Genomic DNA, 24,462 nt, shown 5'->3' with positions numbered 1-24,462 from the left:
TGGAGTTGATGCCTCTTAATTGAGTTGGGAAAATCATGCGCTACCCCCTGCCTAGCTTGTCATTTTGGGGATTATTAAGGTGGGCGACTGGATTTTTTTTGGATTTTGTTTATATTTTTTGTGTCTTGGTATTTTTTTCTCCCCTGTTCTTTCCCGGCCATAGAGCCTTATGCGGGAGATTGTGTTGATGTAGTTTTTTGTTTTATTATTTTTATTCTTAAATAAAGAACTTAGAACTCAGAACCACTAGGGTTACTGTTACTAATGGAGTTACTTCGATGAAAGCACCAAAGCAACTTTCATTTTCTGTCAGTGAATTACTTATAAATTTATTTTCTATTGTGTGTCTACCATCGTCTAACAGCAAAAACAGAAAAAAAACCCGAGGGTGGAAAAGTCTACAACAAGTAAAATCTGAAAAGAATTTTTTTTTTCTTGTAAAAATATAATCAAACGGTATTAAACGAAGAGATTTTACTAAGTCTTAGCCATCTTTCCAAGAGGTTCAGCGTCGTCATCACTAGGCAGATCATCATCTTCAGCTACAAAAGAATAAAAAAAGTTAGGGCGGGACTTGCAATAAGACATTCACAAGTAAGGTGCGTATGCAAATACACGCAAAAGCACACTGCCAGAAAATGGAGGACAGAGAAACTAAGGGAGTCAAAAGAGAAAAATAGTCTTTCCTAACGGTAACTACACATCTAAAGTTTATTTAGCTTGTCCTTGAAGCCAGAATACTGATTTTGAAAATAAACGATCTTTACAAAAAGTTAGATTTAAACAAAATTGAATTTGATCAACATATAGTAACAGTTTACCTTTCAAATTGTATTTAAATATCTCTTGTCGATTTTAAACTTTTCTCAGCTTTAACAACTGTAATAACTTTGAGTGTTTTACTAATAACGAAGAAATGAAACTGGAAAACGCTGCAACAATTCACGCAGCCCGGGTAACATACATCTAGTTGCATCCTGAATTTTGACAAACGTTAAATTCATTTACAGTTGTTTAGCATACGTGTTGGAATGATAGGTGCACGAGGATTTATACCCTTGAAATAGAAAAGTCAATGGAGTGTGAAGATTTTCAATAGAAGAAGCAGAACAAACCAGAAAGAAAACCATCCCCTGCCTCAGTGCATATGGAATCAACCACGCACATTTATCCGCGAGCTATCCAACAAAACGACAAAATCTTCTTGATTTTTTCGACTAATTACAAGAACTATAATATACTGTTCATGCAAATGCCGGTTCAATACAAATAAATCCTTTTATTTGACAGCGAAACAATATTTCGGCCACATATACTGTGGTCGTCATCAGCATATAAACTAAATTAATACAAATAAAATACCGACATTTATACAAAATAACAAATTAATTACATATTGCTCTTATTTTCTTCAAAGCAGTTATAGATTCTCATCTCTTCGATTTCCCAGTTTCCGGTCCATTGGCTTGATTTTTAGGTGAAGGTTCATTATTAGGTAAACAAAGGTCAATGGTATTGGGGTAAACTAAATTTATTTTATTTGACTGTAGTAAATTATCATAAATTTAATTTAAGACAAATTCACCAGCATCTCTGTTCAAAGCCAGAGTTTAGAGTTTCTGGAGATTTCTAAGGAAGTCTCAGAGACAACTGGGGAGAAGAATGTTTTTTGTACTTTACCACAAGTTCCAAGGCTGAGTGAAAAACTGAAAAAGATTTTACAAAGTAATGGTTTAAAGGTAGCTTTAAAAGGTGGTAATAATTTAAGTAGTTTTCTGAATTCTGGAAAGGATCAAAATTTAGTGGAGCATTAAATTCGAGTCTATCAGATCCCATATACTCGCGGAAGCTCCTATGTAAAATTTACTAACCAGAATTTAAAAAATAGATTACTAAAACATCAAGAATCTATTTCGTCAACGCTAAAAAAAAAAATCAAAACCTGAAATTTTCACATCAGATGTATCTGAATACATTTATAATTTCCCGGAAGCATTTTATTATGTTCGAAAATGTCGCTCTAGTTTCTAGGGACCAGGGTTTCAAAAAAAGTTTGTAGGGAAACCATTGAAAAAAAAAAAAAAAATCTTATTGAAAAACCTGGCCTTGAAAAGGTGAATTTGGCTTAAATTGAATTTACGATAATTTACTACAGTCAAATAAAAAGATTAGTTTCTCTAAATACCATTGACCTTTGTTTATCTGATAATAAACCTTCACATAAAAATCCAGTCAATGGACTGGAAACTGGGGAATCAAAGAGACTAGCACCTGTAACTACTTTGAATAAGAGATTTAAACAATATGTAATTAATTTGTTGTCTTGTATAAATGCAGGTGTTTTATTTGTATTATTTTAGTTTATCTGCTGATGACAGCCACTGTATATGTGACCGAAATATAAAGACTTTGTTATCAAATAAAAGAATTTGTCCCTATTGAACTGTTATTTGTACGTCACGGAAAAACTGTGTGGTCTTCGAAAATACTACTATAATACACCTCGCAAAGTTCGTTCCAGATTCTCAAAAGACAGTATAAAAAATTTATTTTCCTGATGCAGACCTGACAAAAAAAACGACCAAAATACAATAAATTAGACCTAGTTAAAAGTTGAGCTTATTACTACCTTCCACAACATCATCTTTTTCAAGCTCACAAGGTTTGAGTCCATTATGGCTATTACAAATGCAGGTCAACTCCTTATTAATGGCTGTCCTCTGGTTTTCTAAGGACATAACCAGTGTACTCAGAAATTCTTTCCTGGTTGATTTAGGAGCAATAGCATAGTTGTATTCTCCAATGACGGTTGATGAATGTAAAATGACAGATTTTAGGTTTGGCTCCATTCCTGGGTCATGACTAGAAAAAAAAAGAGATTTAAGGATTTCTACAGTTTAGAAAAAAACTAAACCCCCTCCTCTGAAGATGCTATAATCTTTACCATATCATATCATCAGATTCAGTTTGTCTTGAAATCTTCGCTCTTGAAGCGTGATATCAAAAATTTGTATCATAAACTCTTCCGCGTACCAAGGCTAGAGATGTTTCGCGTAAACTTAGTAAGACATTTGTAGTAAGATTGCACATTCTCAAATTTGATTTTGTCTATGATAAATTGATGGCGAATACCTTGTCTTGGAAGACAATGCTCAAGAATGTATCTACCAAACGATAAACCATATGAATAATTTAACTGAAATAGATAATCAAAATCTGAAACACCTTCTTTACAAAAAAACAATTTTAGCGATTAAATGTGCCATAAGCAGCTATTGGTCTCCCATGAAGATTACTGATCTTTGCAGATTAAACACTGCGAAGTTTTAAATCCGATATTTTCTAAAACCTTTAATACATCGTGGGAGGCATTCTAGAAATCGATTGCAATTGATTATAATTGATCGATTATTTTTACATCCAGCCTAAAATGACTTTGAACTACAAATCTAGCCCTTTATAATACCCATAACAAGCAAAAAAACTAACATTTTAGCTCTTTCGATACTTGCAATCAGAGCCGGATTTAAATCTTCGGCGCCCCTAGGCCCAAGCGTTTTGGCACCCCTAGACCTAAGCATTTTTTTTTCGGGGAGACACAGAGATTTATGGGGATATCCCTGAAAATTCAGGGATAGATGATACCCTGTACAGAAAGCAACTGATGAGTGATGGGTCAAAAGCAATGCAAGAGTAAGATGATACCAAGCTCTCAGCTGCCATTCTTGGGTAACATCCAATAGTCAATAAGTGGCCACGGAATCCCTGTGCTGTTTTTAATTCAATTTTCTGTGGATAAGCGGCCCAGCAGCAAAGTGCACCTGCAGTTTGACGATAAATCATATCAGTCCAGTTTTTGTTAAGAAAAAAATCGCTCAGTTCTTTCCCCTCGGCATTGTGCGCCCTTAGGCCCGGGCCTATGTGTAAATACTGGCCTGCTTGTAATGCAAAAAAAAAAAAAAAAAAACAGGCCAAATTATTGTATTGTTTTGGAGCACAAATAATAAGCAGTGGATTATTATTATTAGAAATTGCCTTCTGGAACGGATCCCTTGTCGCTTCAACCTGCATTCACTTATAACTTGGAGACTTTTGCGCCTACCTAGAATGTGTTATGTCCTTGAAGCAGTATTAAGCGAAAATTAAACTTTGCCGTAAAGTCGGGGCTGACAGGGGCAGCAGTGAATAGAATACATTTATTTTTTAAAATAATTTTAAGCTAAAATGAGCAAGTCAATTATGAAAAAATTAATTTATTTATTAAAGAAATTAAAAAAGAAATAATAGCAAGTGTCAAAATCCAAACTGGCAAGTACAACCTAAAGGTCAACACAGTAATATATTAAATAAAAAAACATTTTTTTTTAACTAAAGGTAAGGAGCGACATTAAAACTTAAAACGAACAGAAATTATTCCGTATATGAAAGGGGCTGTCCCCTCCTCAACGCCTCGCTCTTTACGCTAAAGTTTTTATTATCTAAAAAAATAGAGTTGTGAGACAGAGTCAAACTTGAGCGTAAAGAGCGAGGCGTTGAGGAGGGGGAGCGAGAGCGAGGCCCTTTCATATAAGGAATAATTTCTGTTCGTTTTCAGTTTTAATATCGCTCCTTACTTTCAGTTAAAAAACTTGTTTTTTATTTAATTTCTGAACGTTTTTGAATCAATGTAGCTTTGATTTTGGCTCACCGTACATAAATAATTAAAACGAAATTTGCATATTAATTTGACTTTTTTTGGCTAAATGGCTGTCTCGAAATTTTGTTTTGACTTAACTTACGAATTAACTTACGTAACGAATTTCTATATTCGTATTACATATATTAGGGAGTTCGCCCCCTAGTCGATATCTCGCTCTTTACGCTAAAGTTCGAATTTTGTTCTGATTCTTTAAGAATGACCCTTTAATTACAAAGGCCGTTAATTAGAATAAATAGCTTTGATGGTAGTACAAAAAAATTTAGCGCAGAAAGCGATTTAATGACTAGGGGGCGGACCCAATCATATACGTAATAATTTCTGTTCGTTTTAAGTTTTGATATTGCTCCTCACTTTCAGATGAAAAAATTTCTTTTTTTTAATTTAATTTCTGATCGTTTTTTTAAATAATGCTGGGAAATCCGGCGCCCCCTCATAGCAATTTCCCTTCCTTCATGGAAAGATCCTCCCATGTAACACCCGACCCCCCTCTCCCAAATACCAGAAAAAGTCTCCCCCTGAAAACTTTTGTATACTTCCCAATAACCAATACTATATGTAAATTGTAAACATTGGACAAAGTTCATAACTTGCGGTCCTTCCCCCGGGGACTGTGGGGGATTAAGTCATCCTTAAAGACATAGTTATTGTACTTTTCGATCATGCTGAACAAAATGGCTATCTCAAAATTCTGATAGGGTGATATTGGGAAAAATGAGCGTGTGAGGGGGTCTAGTTGCCCCCAGTGGTCCTATTCTAGGACCACTGGGTCGATACGATCACCCCTGGGAAAAAAAACAAACAGAAAAAAACAAATAAATACGCATCCATGATCTTTCTTCTGGCAAAAAATACAAAACTCCACATTTTTGCAAACAGGAGCTTAAAACTTCTATAGTAGGGTTCTCTGATACGCTGAATCTGATGGTGCAATTCTCATTAAAGTTCTATTATTTTTAGGGGGTGTTTCTCCTTTTCTTGAAAATAAGGCAAATTTTCTCAGGGACTCTTGATGGACGCGCGCAACATTTGATGGGTAGGACTAAACTTAATGAAACTTATATATTTGAAATCAACATAAAAATCTGATTGTTTTGATATATCTATCGGTATCAAAATTCCGTTTTTTAGAGTTTCGGTTACTATTGAGCCGGGTCGCTCCTTACTTACAGTTCGTTACCACCAACTGTTTGATGGGGAAAACGTCAGCAATACATTAAATAGTCAAAATGACGGAAAAATTCTTTAAAAATGAATTAGAATCTCTTTTTGTTGCCGAAGTGAAATTCTAAGGAAGTAAAAATCTACTGACAGTGGCGTCAATTGGGGGACGGGGGCAAGTATCCATTCCTCCCCCTATTTTTCAAAAATAGCTTTTTCCAATATTTACAACGAAAAATGATTTTTTTTTTTTTTTTGGTACTTCCATTGAAAAAATGAAAAAAAACAAAATTACATCCTCTCCCCAGACTTTGAAACATACGTTCTTATCCACTTCCTCCTACTTTCTATGAATTGACGTCACTGTCTACTGGCATTCTTCTTAGATATTCTAATATGGTATTTTTTCCAAGTCGTCTTGGTAGGGAGGTAGAATAAAAGGGTAAAAGTCAGACGGCAGGCGTTTCAGTCCTAATTCCCAATGTGACTCCCAAGTCAGGTCAGATGAACCTGACTTACACCATCTCCTTAGATACTAAAGGAAGAGCCAAGAATAGTTTTTAGAGCCGCTTTTGAATATTTTTGATCTCTGATGGTTGGTGAAACCAAACGAGAAAAGATCATTCAAGTGTAGGTCGACCATAATAGCAATGAATAACTCAAACTAGTCATCAGAATATTAGTTTTTTAAGTTGAGAAAAAGATTGTGGCAAAAAGCTTGGAGGGGCACCAATGCATTAAACTGTAAGGGGATTTATTTTTCAAAGTCAAGGGACTAAATTTGTTATTTTCAACTTTTCAATGAAAATAATTTTAAAAAAAGAAATTTTTTAATGAGAATACACCGACAAGAAATTTTTCAGAATCTAGGGGGATGGTATAAAAAAATCTATTTGCAAATACCCACCCTCCTCCAATTGACACATCTGTACATGAGGAATAAATTTGAGGTAACTATCTAACCAAACGTATTAGAGTTTTAGAGAGTCTTAGGTGATCATTTAGTCAATGCTGTCAGTTGCATTGGTTTTAAGGAAGGGAATTGACACATGGAAACGTTTTAGTTTTGCTAACATGTCTCAATCTTTAATTAGTTAAGCCATCTCAACGCAGAGATTATGTGATACAATTTTGTTTTTGTTGGTTTTATTAGAATTGTAGTTAGACTTCGATAGATGAAAATCGACTGACTTAACTTTGAATTTTTTTTACCATCCAAACTAGTTCATAGTTTTGTAGTGTGTGTGCCATTGTATGACTTCGGCATTGATTCAATTTTCTGTAAAGAGTGTCAAAGAGGGAGAGAGAAAAATTGATATCGTTTGTCATTGACGTGTGTGTGACTGCGCAAACTTGAAAGTTTGATGAAACTATTGGGTTCTTTTTTCTTGTTTTTTTTTTCAGTTAATTAATAGTGGATTTGCAGGTATTTGTGCATTATACCTTACATGTTACAATTATGCGCCCAGAACGCTATTATGTCTTCGAGAATCGCTGTAAAATTATCTCTACCTTCACACTTCACTTTCGGACGCCACATGTGCAAAATGGATTACATTTCTTGTCATTCAAGTAAAAAGTCATGGTGTGTCCATTTTCACACTCTTTTGTCTTCGGCAATAACCCCTTATCATGAAAAAATTCAACTACCTCTTTTTCTGTCTTTGACAAATTGCAAATTATAATTTTATCATTCATTTTAGATCACCCGCTTCACACAACTCGACTCTAACACAGGGTTGCCACCCTGACCTGGAAGAATTTACTAAATCGGAGCGGAAAACTTTTCTAGATTGCATCTGTTTTTACTAAATGCTAAAAAAATAGCCGCACGCGCACCATCAAGCATCGATTTTTACTATAGGAGGATAATCAATACGATTTTCACAATTTTTTTTTCCTTTTTTCTTCTTTTTTTCTCTTTTCTTTCGTTTTCATAGTATGTTTTAAAATTCCAGAAAAATCCTTTTTTGGAGATATATATATATATATATATATATATATATATATATATATATATATATATATATATATATATATATATATATATATATATATATAATGCTACATTTCTTCTTACTTTTAATTTCTCAGCAGGCTCCTTTTTCCTCAATAAAAGTTATCAAGCTGAGTAGATTCACCTAATCACCCTGGGTGGTTGACTTTTGTTTTGATACCAATAGATTCCCAATCATCACAAATCCAACTGTCATTATAGCTTCATTTTTAGTTGGTAAGATTTGATACACAGAAAGCTGATTTTGTCGACCTTTAGACGCCGGAAGTAAAGTGTCTGTATATGAAAATAGGTGACTGCTTGTCTGTCTCTCAGACAGACAAGCAAAATTATAAATTGTAAAACAGACAAGCAAAAATTATAAATTGTCATATGTTTACAATAATTTTTTTCCCTGAATTCATGGAAAATAAAAAAAAGTTTTTTTTTACTATAAATCATGACTTTTTACTAGTTTTTACTAGATTTCGGAAAATTTACTAGATCCTCTAAGCTTACTAGATTTTTTTTTACTAGATCTAGTAAAATCCTACTGACGGTGGCAACCCTGCTCTAACAACTGTTTTATGATCGGGTATCTCTCCCGCATCTGTCCCGGTAACTGCCGCGTCTCATTCAGGGTTGCCAACTTTTCGGTCCATAAATATGTCCCCTGAGTATCCAAAAAAATTTTATTTTTAGCCAAAATATGTCCATATTTCGTCTTAAATATGTCCATCTTGAAATCTCAGAACCTAGAGGTTATTTTTCTTATCAATTGGGATATTGACCAAAAGACGCTTTGGAAACATCTTTCAAAGCGGCCAGTCAACATCAAGTATATTGAAAACGAAAAAAACTATTTAATACAAGCACATAACTCATAAAAACAAGTAAACACTAAAAATAACTTGCGGGAGCTTAAGATTAGTCTTCTAGCGAGAATTCATCTTGAAAATTGTGTTCAGCATGAGAGTCAGCCTTATTTCTTCCTATGCTAGCAATTTGCCAATCGAAGTATTTCTTCCACATTTCAAAACGTATAATCGAGGATTCCAGCAACGTTCCAGAACGCCAAATTAGTTGCTTGACATACATTAAACAACTAATCGTTTGCATTAGAAGACCATTCAGTAATTTTATTGTGATGTTACCAAGTAGCATAAACTGTCTTTCAGCAGCTGCTGAAGAGTGTGACAGGCCACATAACGTTAGCATAAAATCACAAAGATCCTTGTATTTTTCTTTATCCTAGACATCCTTACATTTTCTTAGTGCAGACCAGAAAACTGATGGATTTGCTTATTCAGAATAGAAATTAAAAGTTCTAGTGCCCTTTTTCAGTGACCAAAAAGAATGGAGGGCAACTAAGCCCCCTCCCACGCTCACATTTTTCCCAAAGTCACCGGATCATAATTTTTAGATAGCCATTTTGTTCAGCATGCTCGAAAAATACAATAACTATGTCTTTGAGAATGACCCCCACAGTCTCCGGGGGACGGTCTGCAAGTTATGAACTATGTCCAATGTTTACCTATAATATTGGTTATTGGGAAGTATACAGAGGTTTTCAGGGTAAATTTTTTCTGGTAGTTGGGGGGGGGCGTCGGGTTTTACGTGGGAGGAGCTTTGCGTGGAGGGGACATTGCTATGAAGGGGGCGTAACAATAAGAAATTAAATAAAAAAAAACAATTTTCAACTGAAAGTAAGGAGCAACACCAAAACTTAAAACAAACAGAAATTAATACGTGCATGATTGGGTTCGCCCCCTTGTCATTACCTCGCTCTTTGCGCTAATTTTTTTTTTGTTTGATCAGAACTGTTTATTCTAATTAACGGCATTTGTGATTAAAGGGCCATTCTTAGAAAACTGGAAGAAAATTTGAACTTTGGAGTAAAGAGCGAGGTATTGACTAGGGGTTACGTAAGTTAATTCGTAAGTTGCGTCAGATCAAAAGTACGCAAAAGCCATTTAGCCAAAAAAGTAAAATTAATATGCAAATTTCGTTTTAATTATTCATGTACGGTGAGCCAACATCAAAGCTGCATTAACTCAAAAACGTTCAGAAAAAAAATTTTTTTTAACTGAAAGTAAGGAGTGATATTAAAACTTAAAACAAACAGAAATTATTCCGTATATGAAAAGGGCTGTCCCCTCTTCAAATATATATATATATATATATATATATATATATATATATATATATATATATATATATATATTGAGCTATATCACCTAACATTAAATTTTACTTACTTAAATTTCTTTCAGCTCCTTTCCCGTGATGAAAATTTTCAAAATGAAGGAATTTACCCCGGGTGTTTGACAACTTGGCTTTAGTTTTGATTTCAGACCATCAACAATCGAAAGGTTTCATTTTGTTAACTTTTCATTGAGCTTTTTGTGTGACGTTCGGAAGCCGGAAGTAAGTTTATATGAAAAAGGCGACAGCTTGTCCTTTATCTTGACCGTGGCGAGTAAAAATCAGGGCTAATAATACCATTTATAGGTGAAAAAATTTAGAAGGCATTTTCAGAAAGTTTGCTTCGGGGAAGAGCAAGCAACACCGGAAAATAAACACAAAGCTTAAAAAATAAGTAGATATAAGTCTTAGCACTCAGTTGGTGATGAGTGACATTTTTTTTTATGAAAGTATTTTGTTTTATGTAATAAATATGGAAAATGTATCCACTTTATGTCCCAAATGTCTAAAATGTGTCCATTTTTTGACCTATTATGTCATTATGTCCAGTCACATAGAAATATGTCCTTTGGACATAAAATATGTCCACTTGGCAACCCTGGAATTAGTGTTGCCAGACTGGGTTGCGAACTTTTCGGTCCATAAATATGTCCTTTGGACATAAAATATGTCCAGTTGGCAACCCTGGTCTCATTTGACATATATAAAAGAGTGGGTATAATGCACAAGTACCGATTTGCATATTATGGCAACTATATGCAAGGAAACCTAAAAAATTAATGTTTTTACCTCCTCTCTAAAGACATCATTCAACAATACATCTAACAAATGATGAGCCAAAGACAAAGAACATATTATCACAGTGATGAGTATTTCTCCAGCTCCAAACTCGAGCAAAAAAACAGCAAGCGCCAGCCAAAGCATACAGCAAAGCAAATTCGTCTTTTCAGGTCAATAAACTGAAAAAGCAGGCAACTTTCTACAAGCAAGCATTAAAAAGAAGCATGCTAACCTACCTTCACCCTTTATTTTAATAAATAGACTTGAATCAGCACAGGGCGTCAATGAGAAGGGCGGTAGCCGGCGTTTACCCCCCCCCCCCTGGAAAATACCCTCCTAGAAAATAACCCCGCGGAAAATACCCCCCCCCCCGTGTAAAATGGGACTTTCCAAATTTGAGAATTTTGTTTGATTTTTTTTCTGTAGGGGAAAGAAATTTTGGTGCTTGTGTATTATACGCCACTCACTCAAGCTTACGCTGTGCAAAACTCGAGAACAAACCGCTTTCTTCATTAGTTTCTTTCAACTTAGCACGAGACAAGACAAAAACAAGTGACAGAATAGATGGGAATATATAATTTGGGCTACATATTTGCACATAGGGGGGGGGGGTAAATTAAATTAAAAAAAGTTTTTTTCAACTGAAAGTAAGGAGCAACATCAAAACTTAAAATTAACAGAAATTATTGCGTATATGAAAGGAGTTGACCCTTCCACAAGACCTTGCTCTTTACGCTAAAGTTTTAACTTTTTGTCCTAATTCTTTAAGAAAGATTCCTGAACACAATGGCCGTTTAATTAGAACAATAAGCTTTATTTTAAAGTTCTAAAAAAAACTTTGAAAAGTTCTAAAAAAAATTTTGGTTTTTAAAGTTCTAAAAAACTAGATAGTATTTGTTAATGGGAAACGTAAGTTTTTTAAAGAATAGTAAAGAGCCTCATTAAACCAAAAATGAGCAGAAATAAACTCAAATAATCTTCAAAGTAAAAAAATATGGAGTCTAATAGAAAAAATAAAAAGACATAAAATATTTTTTTATATGAAAAAGATTATGTGAATAAAAAATAAACGGAAATTAATATAAAAAACTGTTTTAACAAATAGAGAAGTTTTAAGACTATAAGGAATAGATATCAGAATATGCATACCAAACTGACATACATGGTTATTTTTTTTTTTTTTTTTTTTTTTTAAGTAAACTGCAAATTATGTTCTGATCTGAAGAAGACATGGGTGTTGTCAGTCATACTCCTTTTAATTTTTGCTCGTTTAACTTCTGTTAGTTTTAGGTTTCGTTTATTGATTAATGGTGATTGGTGGTAGTTTTAAATTTGGAAGATAAGAAAAACTAAATCGTAGAATTTGACTAACGCTTTCGTCCGTAAAAATTCAAACAATAATAATTTGTTGGTTCCCAAATCAAACTATCTTTTCAAAGGATGGCTAAAACTTCTTAAACTTTTTGGTACCATATTTTTTAGCTTAATTTTGATGATTGTTCGCCTACATTTTTTTCTTCTTCCTTTTTTTTTTTTTTATTTCTGCTAGTGCCAAAAATTGCAAAAGTTCATATGGAAGTCTTTTCACCACAAATGGATTTGCGTTATTTTTAAGCTTTTAAGATACTTCTGGTGTGTAAATTCCTCTCTTTCCCGTTCCTTAGCACTTTTCAACAAAACTTAAAAAAAAAACTCAAAAAAATTCTCAAATTTGGAAACCTTATTTTCAGGGGGGGGGGGGATTTTCCGCAAGGGTATTTTCCGAGAGGGGGTATTTTCCGCGGGGCGTTTTCCGCCGCGGGGGGGTATTTTCAGGGGGGTAAACGCCTAGAACCGAGAAGGGTAATGGGTGGCATTTGCTCCTTGCCCTAGATTAAATTTTTTTTCAGGTATTATATTTCAAGCAAATGCCTCTTTGCATTTTCATTGCAGAAATTGAAAAATACCCCCCCCCCCCTCGCCCACACAGATTTCAAAAAATACCTTTTTAAGGTATTTTCATTGAATGTGCCTATTTTTAGTATTTCCATTGGAAATACTTTTTTATATTTTCATTAAAAAAAAATTAATTAAACAGAAAAAAATTGTCCCCCCTTCATTTTGAAAAATATACACTGCTTCCATAGATTTTGAAAAATACTTTTCGTCCCCTCCCCTTACGCTTCCATGAATTAACTCCACTGAAGCAGCACCTCATATATCTAGATTAACCTCCAGGAGGATACTTCCGAACTCCCTCCACCAGGTGGAATACACAAGATGTATATAGATATACAAAAAAACAAAAACAAGAGGGGCCTGGCCAATGAGAAGAATTCCTCAGGCCCAGGGCACATGGGACTCAGGCTAGGCATAGGTCCGAATATGTTCTGATTCTAAGAAAAAACTCAAAATTGTTTCCTTAATTTTGCTTAGAAAAACAATGTGTATTAAAGTTATTTTACGAAATTTTCAGCAATATCAGTGTAAATATGATTTCTTTCAGTTTTAGTCTTTAAGAGATAAGTTTTTATGCAAAACTGAATAAAACTATTTTTTTATAATTAGTTATTATAGAACTCAGGTAAAATAGCAATTATCTTTAAGTGACCCTTGGCCAAATTACCTCAAGATTTTGGAAGTGAAGATACTCAAAATGCTGAAACGTCAAAACATTAGGATTCATTTCCTTAACATCAGGTTGCAAGACAAAATTTGTTACCTTTTACTTTATCAAGAATTTGTTTGATTTTTTATATAATTTGTTTTTTATTAATTTCAATTGACATACATTTATTGTTATCCCTCTTTGAGTTGTGTGCATTTCTTTTTTGTACTTTTGTTATTCTATTGCATTATGATTGTTTTTCTTTGATTTATTTTTTTGTGTGACAAGAAATAAAATTATGGAATTTTAACTTCTGAAAACCATTTTGATAACAAAACATTTATCTTATTTTTGCCTTATCTGGGTACTTTCTACAAATTTAGGCAAGAAAAAGAACAAAAAATGCATGTCTTTATTGATGGATTCCAAGGCTTATTAGGAAACCAAGGGTATTTTCCAGAACCAAAAACCATTAATGATCATGTGTTATTACCTTGAACCTAAAATGATAGACAGCAAACTGAGCCCTTAAGCCAATTATAATACACAAAAAGGGCTAGCACTGTAGTATGTTTAAACACAAACTGCATATAATGTTGTAATATATGTTGTCTTGAACCCAAAATGCTGGTGGTAACATCCCAAATATTGGGAGTGAGACATCTTGCTGATTAAAAACAACAGGATCTTAGACAGTTCTGTTGTTTTTTTTTGTGTGTAAGGCCATTTGGGATTCTTCATTTTGCTGGTAGGGGCGAAAAAGAGGAGACACTAAGACATTTTTGGATTGCTTAATCTATTGCCTATTAACTTTTCTGGCTATGGGACCCTCCCCAAGTCCCCCCTCCCTTCAATCCTAAATTTTCTTAAATTTCTGGGCACTTTTTCAAATTATTAAATAAAAGATTGTTTTTACAAAAAAAAATTAGCAAAATTGATTTTATAAATAAAATGGCATAGATCAACGAGCAACAAGCAAATGTTTAGTTTGTAAATAGCATACTTACATGTTTTCCTGGTACAGCAAATCAAAATGATTTGAAAATCAGCTTCATTCAATATATCTATATCTCCTAAAAAGTACAAATATTGATTAATGTAATAGAACTGAATAGAAATAGAAAGATTACTGTTTTACAGTTCTGTCTTGAAAAGTGTGCTTTATTTCAATTGGCTTATTTTTGTGACAACAAATACAAATAAATGTCTGAGTATTCTAGCTTCACATTCAGAAGCTTTATTAATGGGAGAAAAAACTAGATTAAACAAAATAGCATACACTAAAAAATGAAAGTCTGACAAAATTTACACCTAGCCTTTATTTTACTAATTTAGCCACCAGACAAACAGAGAAGAAAAATAAACAAGGATTTTGAACAGCTTCTAAAATGCACAAAGGAGTATGCATAGGAGGAATCCCCCTGGATTGTCCAAAATGACTCCTTCATCTTCGGAAAATTAATAAACAATGGAATAATTTTTTCTATCCCCCCCCCCCCTGAGGGTCTGACCTGTAAGCATTTAAAAATATGTGCTATCATTAACTTAATTTGGTAGAAGTACTTGGTATGAAATTAAGGATTTTCACAATGGATTTATCTCTTCTTTATTGAGTGACAAATCAAGATATTAGCTGAATCAATTTTGACTTTTGAATTTTATTCACAAATTTTGAATACTCTGTAGATAAAGGGGAGAGCTGACAATTCTTCATGTTTTTAACAGACAATTAAATGTATTGCAAAATATTGCCTTACTTTGCAAGCTAGATTCAAAGCTGACTTTCTCTGCATAGGAAGAAAATCAAAATTGAAAACAGCATCATTCATATAAAATTTAAAAGTTAGACTCTTGAATTATGGTTCTGAAACATAGTTTTGATGTTGCCTTGAATCTCAAGCTAGATGGAAACTTACATATTGGCTTCCAACAAGGCAAAAGTTTGTCAGCTAGCAATCTAGAATAAAGCTTTTGGTCTGCTGCTTGTTGGCTATGTAAGCTAGGCTCAAGCTTGTTTGCTCTGCACAGCAAGCTTGGATCAAGGAGACATGTCAGTTGGGAACATGACAGCAAGATAATTGTTTTTTTTTTGTTTTTTTTTTAATCTGAACAAGAAAGAAAATGAAAGAAAATGAATAAATAAAACAAGGGACAAATAACTAAGATCCATTTTGCCCCCTTTTATACTTGTGTTGCAGGTGAAGGGTTTGCAAGGACTGCCACTCTTGCACTATAATTAGATTACAATAGGGCCAATTTTTCACTAATCAATGTGCTAAGATATTACATCTTCTGTCAGAAAACGCTTAAAAGTGAAATCTTTAAACTAAGATCTTTCATCTTTTGTCGTTTTTATGCAAACGTCTTTCATCATTCTGCTCAGATCAGCAATTTGAGGACATTGATAAGTATATCATCAAAGTTCTTTCATCATTGTTCTATATGGCAGAAAAATGGCGTTCTTCACATTTTTGCTAACATCAGTGAGTTGTAAGATCTTAGAACAAAGATCAGTTAAAAAACAATAATCTTTGCATAAAGATGCAAGAGCTTAGATGTAAGATCTTAGTGGTAAAAAAAACGGCTTTTATGTTTGATGATGTGTATAGCCTACAGCAAATACTTGGGTAGGTATTGAGCTAATATACTAATTTAGTAAGTTCTTGCTAACTGAAAAAGGTTCTGTGCTATGTAGTGTAGCTTGACTCTTTTCTTATTAATAATTCAGAGGCACATGCTAAACAACTAGCAAAAAAATACCTACACTATTGAAAATACAATGAATATATCTAATTTAGGCTATAGCCTAGGCAATGTTTTACTGATAGGGCTGGAGGGGGTTGGTAAAGTGAAGCAAAGAAAACTTTATGAATAATATAGCCTAAGCAAGTGTATTAGAATGTTTTAAAATAGTTTTGGTGAATATAAAGGTAAACCAGTAACATCAAGAAGTAAATATAGAGCAGTCCATATTCCTGATCTACAAATAAAGTGAACATAATATTCAAGGTAAATATTGAGCAATTAATATAATTGACCTACAAATATAGTGAACTTACCACTAGATGCCATTTTTTATGCTGTTTCTGAACATAACAATTGATTTTCTTGCAAATTCATTTTTAAGCCTTCTTTGGACCCTTGAAAATGACAATTTCTTTCTATTTTTTTTTTTTTTGTATAAAAAGGGTTAAAACAATGGTTTCAAAAATTACTATTTCATTATAAAATCTATTTTTTAAGCTTAGCCTATATAATCAGCAAGCATTGATTTGTCACAATTAAGTTGGATAAAATAAAAATGAAAACAATTTCTCTGTTTTTCCATCCACCATGTTTCTTCTGTTGGCTTTTATAATTTTCAACATATAGGTGAAAAATCAGTTTTTAAGCAGCCTAAATAGAAAACATTTTAAGCAGAATAAGAAGAAAACACTGCAGAATTGTTTTGAATTTTTTCATTAAACTTAATCTTGACAAATCAATGTTAGTGAATTATTTAAATTTTACAAAATGGATTTATAATGAAATAATAAGTTTGAAACAAACATTTTCACCCATTTTTATATCCAAAAAATATAGAAGGAAATTATTATTTTCAAGGGTCACAAAAGGGCTTGATATTGAATTTGCAAGAAAAGCAATTATTTTATTTAGAAAGAGCATAAAAAGTGGCATCAAGTGGTATGTTCACTTTATTTGTAGGTTGAATATATGAACTGCTCAATATTTACCTTATTCAATGCCCTTTTTATGCTCTTTCTGAATATAGTGTAGGCTATTACAGGTAATTACTAGGTAAAAAAAAACTGTCTTCCTAATTTAGTAACTGAGATAAATGAACACTTGAACAAGGTCTAGACCTTACTCGTCCATCCAATCACCTATGACAAAACAGTAAATCCAAACCAATAGTCCCAAAATCATGCCCAAAATAGAGCAAATTCAACATTAACAAATGTAAATCATTGTCCTAAAAGCAGGCCAAAGCACCTTAAGTCTACGAAATTCAATATTCCCCAAGTAATCACCACATATCAGGGCTCCTCAGAGGAAACCTCACTTGCCCATATGGGTTTCGGCACTTAAATTTCCTAACCCAGGAAAATGAGCATGCCTGACATAGAACCATATGGCATAACCTATGTAGTGTTGCCTTTGGAATATCTACAAAAAATACAATACCAAAAAATATAAAAATACCCCCAAAAAATTTTCAAAGCTTCATTCACCACCACTCACCTAAAACTGATTCAAATTAAGAACTACCCAAATCTGAAAGAATAACACTTCAGCCAGTTCACCTCCCATAACTGCATAACAACAAATGTCAACAAATACCATTCACTTTCATGCCAAAAATCTAAGAACTAATCTCCACCTATCCTCTGTAACTAGGCACCTGCTTGTGTTGAAACAAACTCTAAATTCCAAAAATTATAGGGAAGAGAAAAAATACATCCAACAAGTTACATTAAAATATGGTTCAAAATTTCTTTATGATTTTTATTATACTTATTTAAAAGTTAATTATATTGAAAACTAATTTTTTAAAATTTCCAAGCATGTTTATTGGCAAAAAAACCTCTTATGATTAATTTATGGCTAAGTATTTGACTTCTACTTTTAAAATCAATGTAATTAGCACAAATTCTTGCATATCTAAATAGTTGGGAATAATACAACAAATATGTTATATTTGAATGTATATTACTTTTAAGGAATGGGAAATTAACTATTTCAAAATTAAAATCATCTGTTTTATCATATATTTTAAAAACTAATGTATTATTAGGTGTAACATTATTATCTAACTATAGAAAATGGTCATAATTGCCTTTCCTATTGCTGGATTCCATCTTTAACTGTGGTGGGTACACCTTATGTAAAATCTCTAAAAATTCTGCAAAATTTATCTCCTGAAGGTCATCTAAATACCTTCTATTATTTAAAAGCGAGTGTACTATATTACTTGGATTCATTTAATCAATCATAAATTCATATTCTAAATGGCAATAAACAGGTCCACCATAAATGGACTCAGCATTAACCCCCATAGGAATTCCAATACTTTAATTATACAGATTACCATTAAATTTTAAAAAGGTATTAAATAGAATAAATTCTAGTACTTCGTAAATCATATCCATGCTATAGCATCTTGAACTAGTGATATTGTTAACGAAATTAGTCCATCTAGCCTTCTTATTATTCTTATCAATTTTTAGAAAAGCCAAAGTAGACAAATGGAAAGCCTTCTTAATAATCTTTTTTTAAATTTACAAATACGAAATTAATTGGTAGATTTGTATATAATGTAGTGAAATCAAATGAGTCCAGTCTTTTGGCTGAGAGTAAAGCCAGAGAATCTATTACTTGCAATGAATTATTAATGCTCAAATATGGATTAAAACTAGAAAACTTTTTAATTCCTGAGCAATATGCCTTAAATTTATTTTTAATTTCCCTTAAAATACATGACTGGTCAGTTGCTGCAATTCTGGTGGGCTATCTGGCTGCACCAGCAATAAAGCATGGTTTTGGGGGATTCCTATGAAATTTTGCTGTCCAATATAAAAAAGGGAAATTGTTATCATTATCATTAATATTAATATTAATTTTTTTTAGTTTTTAAAAAAATATATCTTCTATTCTTTTCATTAAACTATTATTAACATCTTGAACCTTTTCATATGTATTCATTGTACTTTGCTCCTTTGATAAAACATCACAATATAGCTTTTTACAAATTATTGCAAAATTATTATTAGCTTTACCAATAGGTACAATTACAAAATCTTTCTTTATATTAGGAATCGCTTGTTTTATCTTAGCATTATAGAAAATACCTCATTATTACAATTATTTACATTATTATATATCTTATTTCTAACCCTATTAATAATTAAATTTTTCCAGTTCTGAAAACTTTTTATTAAATTTCTAATTTTTGCACCACTTACCAATAAATAAATATAAATCATTATTTAACCCACTAAGCACATTAGAGGGTTTTAGATGATTAGAAAGATGGAATTTAGCCCCCATTTTGATTATACTGTGCAGATCCATTTGTTTTATTTTTGCCAAATCACCTGTTATATTATGTTTGTAAGTTGGATTTACAAATGATAAAAATTACTCACACTTACATGCAGATTTCCAATTATTATCCATGTCAAAATTCTTAAGCATTAAATTATAATTAAAAATCACTTGTCTTGTCATTTTGGAGAACTTGTATGTTATAATTGGATAATTCTTATAACTTAAATTACTAAGAAGGGCCTGTTTTACATCATGCTGGTTTAAAATCCAGGTATTTGTTTAGCCTTGTGCCACCTAAGGAGACATGTTAAGAAAACAATTCTTACTTTAAAATATGTATAATGATCCTAGTTCTTATATTATACAACGGGAGAATCTTTATCATCGAGTCTTTCTTCTAAAAATCCTTCTTTTTCCAGCTTAAAATAAAATGTTTCCAAAACTCACGCTGCTGAGATTCAATGTTTAAGTGCTTTTTAAATTGCTGCTATTAATTGCCACCTAATAAGTTCTATTACGTATAGCGTTCATGCCGGTCTTTTTTATACTTTTTTTTTAAAGAGCAGTGGCGAAGGGCAAATATCAAAATATGAACGCTAAAGACCGGCATGAATGCTATCCATAAAAGAACTTATTAGGCGGCAATTTATAGCGGCAATTTAAAAAGACTTAAGCATTGAATCTCAGCAGCGTGGGTTTTGGAAACTTTTTATTTTAAGCTGGAAAAAGAAGGATTTTTAGTGGAAAGACTCGATGATAAAGGTTCTCCCATTAGATAATATAAGAACTAGGATCATTATACATATTTTAAAGTAAGAATTGTTTTCTTAACATGTCTCCTTATCAGGTGGCACAAGGCTAAACAAATACCAAAATCCAAAGTAAATTTATATCCTCTATTTGTTAACTTCTAAAATTTATAGATAAATATAATCTCTTCTCCCTATTAACAGTCATATCAGACTTTATATCCTTTGAAATATATTTAGTTCTAGCTAAAATACACACTGTATCATAAATTAGTTGAGTTTTTGAAATTCATTGCGTATTATTCTTTAGAATCCAAAGGAATTTTATTAAATTTTTTTGTAACTTATTTAAACATTTTATTATACTAGCCACACAGTTAGACTCAAAGAGCTGGCACAAATCCCTCAAATAAATATTTAAACCTATATTCTTTTTTCTATTATTCAACCTGAAAGGATAAGCAGTACTAAGGGCATGGATCCAATAATCTTCACATTTTTATAATTTCATATTTTTCTCTTCTTTAGTTAAATTATTTAAATCCAAATTTTCTAAAATTGTAATAGTTAAATTAGTTTATAGTTGTTGTAAATTCAATTTTGATCTAACTTAACCTTATCCAAATATATAGCCTATATTTTATATTTTGGTACTTATGTATTATACTGCCAACACTCAAGAAGTGAAGTTAGGTTAATCCTAATGAAAAATACAAAAACACATTGAAAATATACTACTTTAGAAATAAATTTGGGCTATATATTTGCACATTAGGTGGGGGGGGGGGGGTAACCCCCCTTGTAATGTGAAAATATATAAGCCAAATTATATAATTCCAATGTATTCTGTCACCTGCCACTTATTTTCCACCAAATGTGAGGTAATTGTTTCTTAGTACAGACAGATAAAACTGGTTTGTTTTTTAGTTTTACACAGTGTAATTTAGGTTTTGGCAGTATAATACATGAGTAGGCCTACCTATATTTACCTCTTTTATACTCTTTCTATATATAACAGGCTAATTGCTTTAGATGCAAATTCAATTTGAACTTCAACTAACCTTTCTAACTTTATCCAAATATTTAGTTCATATTATATTTCCCTTGTAATTATCCATTCTCAATTTTGTCACTGTTGTTGATTCAGTTCACAGATAAACTGATTTTGACAAGATTGATAATAACAGAGGTAGATTACTAGGCTACATAGGCCTATCTAAAATAAGAGAAAAATTATCATCTTCAAGGGTCTGTAAAGGGTTTAAAATTGATTTTAAACCCTTAATATGAAAGATCATAAAAAACCATCAAGTGGTAGACTATGTTTACTTTATTTGTAGGTCTGAAATATGGACTGCTCTATTGGCCTGTTTACTATTTTACCCACTCTAAATCCAAATAGCACCAATTTGAAAAAATAATCAACACTACAAGCAAACATGCTAAAATTCTACTTTAGCTAGGTCTACTTTTGGCTATCTTGGAAAGGGGTTAGGAAAATGAAACTTTCAGGGATGAAACTACAGGCTAATGTATGTCCTGGGAAGGTATTTTGAAATATCTACCTCCACTCCTCTTTCTAAAGGGTCCTGACCTTTGATCACCTTTAAAAATCTGCATGTTAAAAAAGTGAAACCTTGCAAAACAGATATTCTACTTAAATGAAGTAGCCTACAACAAAATTGTTTGCAGCTTCATAACTTTGCTCAATCCCAATTTATAAGGTTTTAATGATATGCAAATACATTTCCTAAATTTTCAAAATAAAAACATTGATATGGCTTAAAATTCTACTGGAGGAACAGGAATTTTATTCTCAGAACTAAAGCCAGAGAAAAAGAAATTGATAACTGAAAATTAAGGTAAAATGTTGTTTTGTCTAAATTTCAATAGGACTATAGTTACCTGTGATGTAGGCAACTTTCAGGATCCTCTAGAGGGAGAAGAAGTGAGGTAGGTACTTCAAAATACCTTCCCAGGACACACTTTAGCCTGTAGGCCTAGACCCATCCTTGAAAGTTTCATTTTCCTAACCCAACCCCTTTCCAAGATAGCCAAAAGTAGCTAAAGTTGAATTTTACTGTAAACTTTTTTATACATCAAAGGCTATCTCTAGATATTAGTGGGGGGGGGGGGGGGAAGAGGCAGATAAAATGGAAGCAACTCTGAAGATCATTAAATATAAATTTTACAAATGTAATGAAGTAAATAAAACTGTTCGGTTCAGAAGAAGAGACGGCTTTTTTAGGTTTAAAAACATATTATATGGTGATATGAAAGTTTTACACAGTACTATTTCAATCAAATTTGCTATCAGGATCTGTCTTGTAAATACCTCGTATTAAATATTTGAATTTTATCCCGATTAATTTTGTTTTTTTTAAGCCAGAAAATTGTTGGCTCACGTTTCCGTTTGGACGGCGGAAAAAACCCTTAACAAGCAGCAATTTATCCATAGACATCCATTCACGAAAATTGAGGAGGGGGATGTCGTTTCAAAAGGTGGGGGGATAAATTTGTTGTCTATTAAGCAGGGGTGTTATCCTGAGGAGCGAATTTTCCCCAGGCAAGTGAAAATGACCCAGCGAATGTGATTAATGAGCCACATAGTACCGTAAAAGTATATTAGAGGAACTGATCTGTTTCTGTGAGTGTTTGAGTTATGTAGGCATATCTTAGTTTTGAAAATTTTTTTGAAGAGACTAGATTTCAGCTTGGGGGGGGGGGGGAATGGGGCATGGGGCAGTTGCCTCCTGCCTAGATCGAATAAGCAAAAGATAAATTATGGGTTGGGATAGTCGATTTTGCCGGGTTTTGGGCTGGGTTTTTAATTTTGCGGTTCAACCAATTATAATTTAACAATATAGCTTTTTAAACCTGCTTCAGAAGCGTCTTTGTTCCGTTGATAATCCTTAATCTTGTTTTAAGAGCCTGGTGTCTCAGTTAAAAACGTCTTTGTAGTTAACTGCGAGTTTAGGCTGTAGATAATAAATAGTTAGTGACCAATAATGATAACTGAATTCTGTAGCACCCAGCGTTACTGACATGCTTCAAAAATAAGGGAAAAGGACAAGAGAGAATTGAAAAGAAAGTATCGGAAGGCTCCGATCTCATAGGACTCAAAATCAAAACAGCCAAAGCCCCATGATATTCTTTAGTCGTGTGGCTTTTGATTTTTTCCTATCTTTCTTGGTTTCGATCTTGTAATCATCGAATAAAAATAGTCAAGTCTGATTTGTCTTGTTACCTTGGCTCTTTATCTTGTGGGGTTCTGATCTTGAAATGGTTAAGTGAAATCGCTGTGGTTTGCCTTTGTTAGCAATAAATGGTAAAAAAAAATTATTTTTGCAAAATTTTGTGAATAAGACAAATAGTACTATCGATATTAACAGATAGCAATGTTTAATTTGTCTTATCCATCTTAGTGTTGGAGCAAATCCTACCCTGGACTCATACATGTACGACTTTTTTCATATAGCGATTATAGTTTGGCCAAAAATGAAATTATTGCTTCGGTATAAGATTTTTCTTATAAAATATATCTGACTTGCGAAATTGTTGCATAGGTCCACAACTCTACTTGGCTTGTAAACCGGACTCATAAATTACTTTTAAATCACTAATAAGCTAAACAAAACGGGTTAAAAAAAAATTTGGCGGTAAGAGACCATGCGGATTACAAATAAAACAGGTCTATTTTCTTAAATTTGGCATAAGATTTTTCTTATAAAATATATCTGACTTGCGAAATTGTTGCATAGGTCCACACCTCTACTTGGCTTGTAAACCGGACTCATAAATTGCTTTTAAATCACTAATAAGCTAAACAAAACGGGTTAAAAAAAATTGGCGGTAAGAGACCATGCGGATTACAAATAAAACAGGTCTATTTTCTTAAATTTGGCGAACAAAATTTCGCTTTCGATTTTGGCCTGAGTCTAACTTTGGCTTCGATGATTTGATTTAGATTTTAATTATAGATTTTGATTTATTTTTACAAATTCTTGAAAACGCTAAAAACGAGGATTTTGGAAGGATGCGACCGTACAGCATTTTTCTATAGCCTCCTTTTTGTTGTAGGTATAGCTTCATTTGCAAAATTTTCATCTTTATAACATAGGGCTTGTTCATGTTCATTAAAGGCCAGTACCTCACAGAAGATAGAGAAAAAAACTTCAAAAGAGCTTCTCAGGACATAATTTAAACTCAAGATTATTTATACAAGATTGATTTATTATAT

The 24,462-nt window shown here is 32.6% G+C and overlaps 1 long non-coding RNA gene across 4 annotated transcripts in view; it reads right to left on the bottom strand.

Annotated features, from left to right (window-relative positions):
* Positions 1-413: 413 nt before the first annotated feature.
* Positions 414-24,462, bottom strand: part of LOC148950931 (uncharacterized) — a 33,414-nt gene continuing 9,365 nt past the window's right edge. Inside the window, exons 1-4 of one of the 4 annotated variants that reach the window (XR_016141887.1) lie at positions 22,558-22,581; positions 14,433-14,498; positions 2,630-2,862; positions 414-542 (exon numbers count right to left, since the gene is read on the bottom strand). This is a non-coding gene — a long non-coding RNA (uncharacterized LOC148950931). The other 3 variants (XR_016141884.1, XR_016141886.1, XR_016141885.1) reach the window with 3 other exon arrangements.

This window comes from Artemia sp. Qi Xiang Cuo, chromosome 6, assembly GCF_049724085.1.
Source record: "Artemia sp. Qi Xiang Cuo chromosome 6, ASM4972408v1, whole genome shotgun sequence".
NCBI classification, from domain to species: Eukaryota; Metazoa; Arthropoda; class Branchiopoda; order Anostraca; family Artemiidae; genus Artemia; species Artemia sp. Qi Xiang Cuo.
This window is presented reverse-complemented; position numbering and strand designations above follow the sequence as displayed.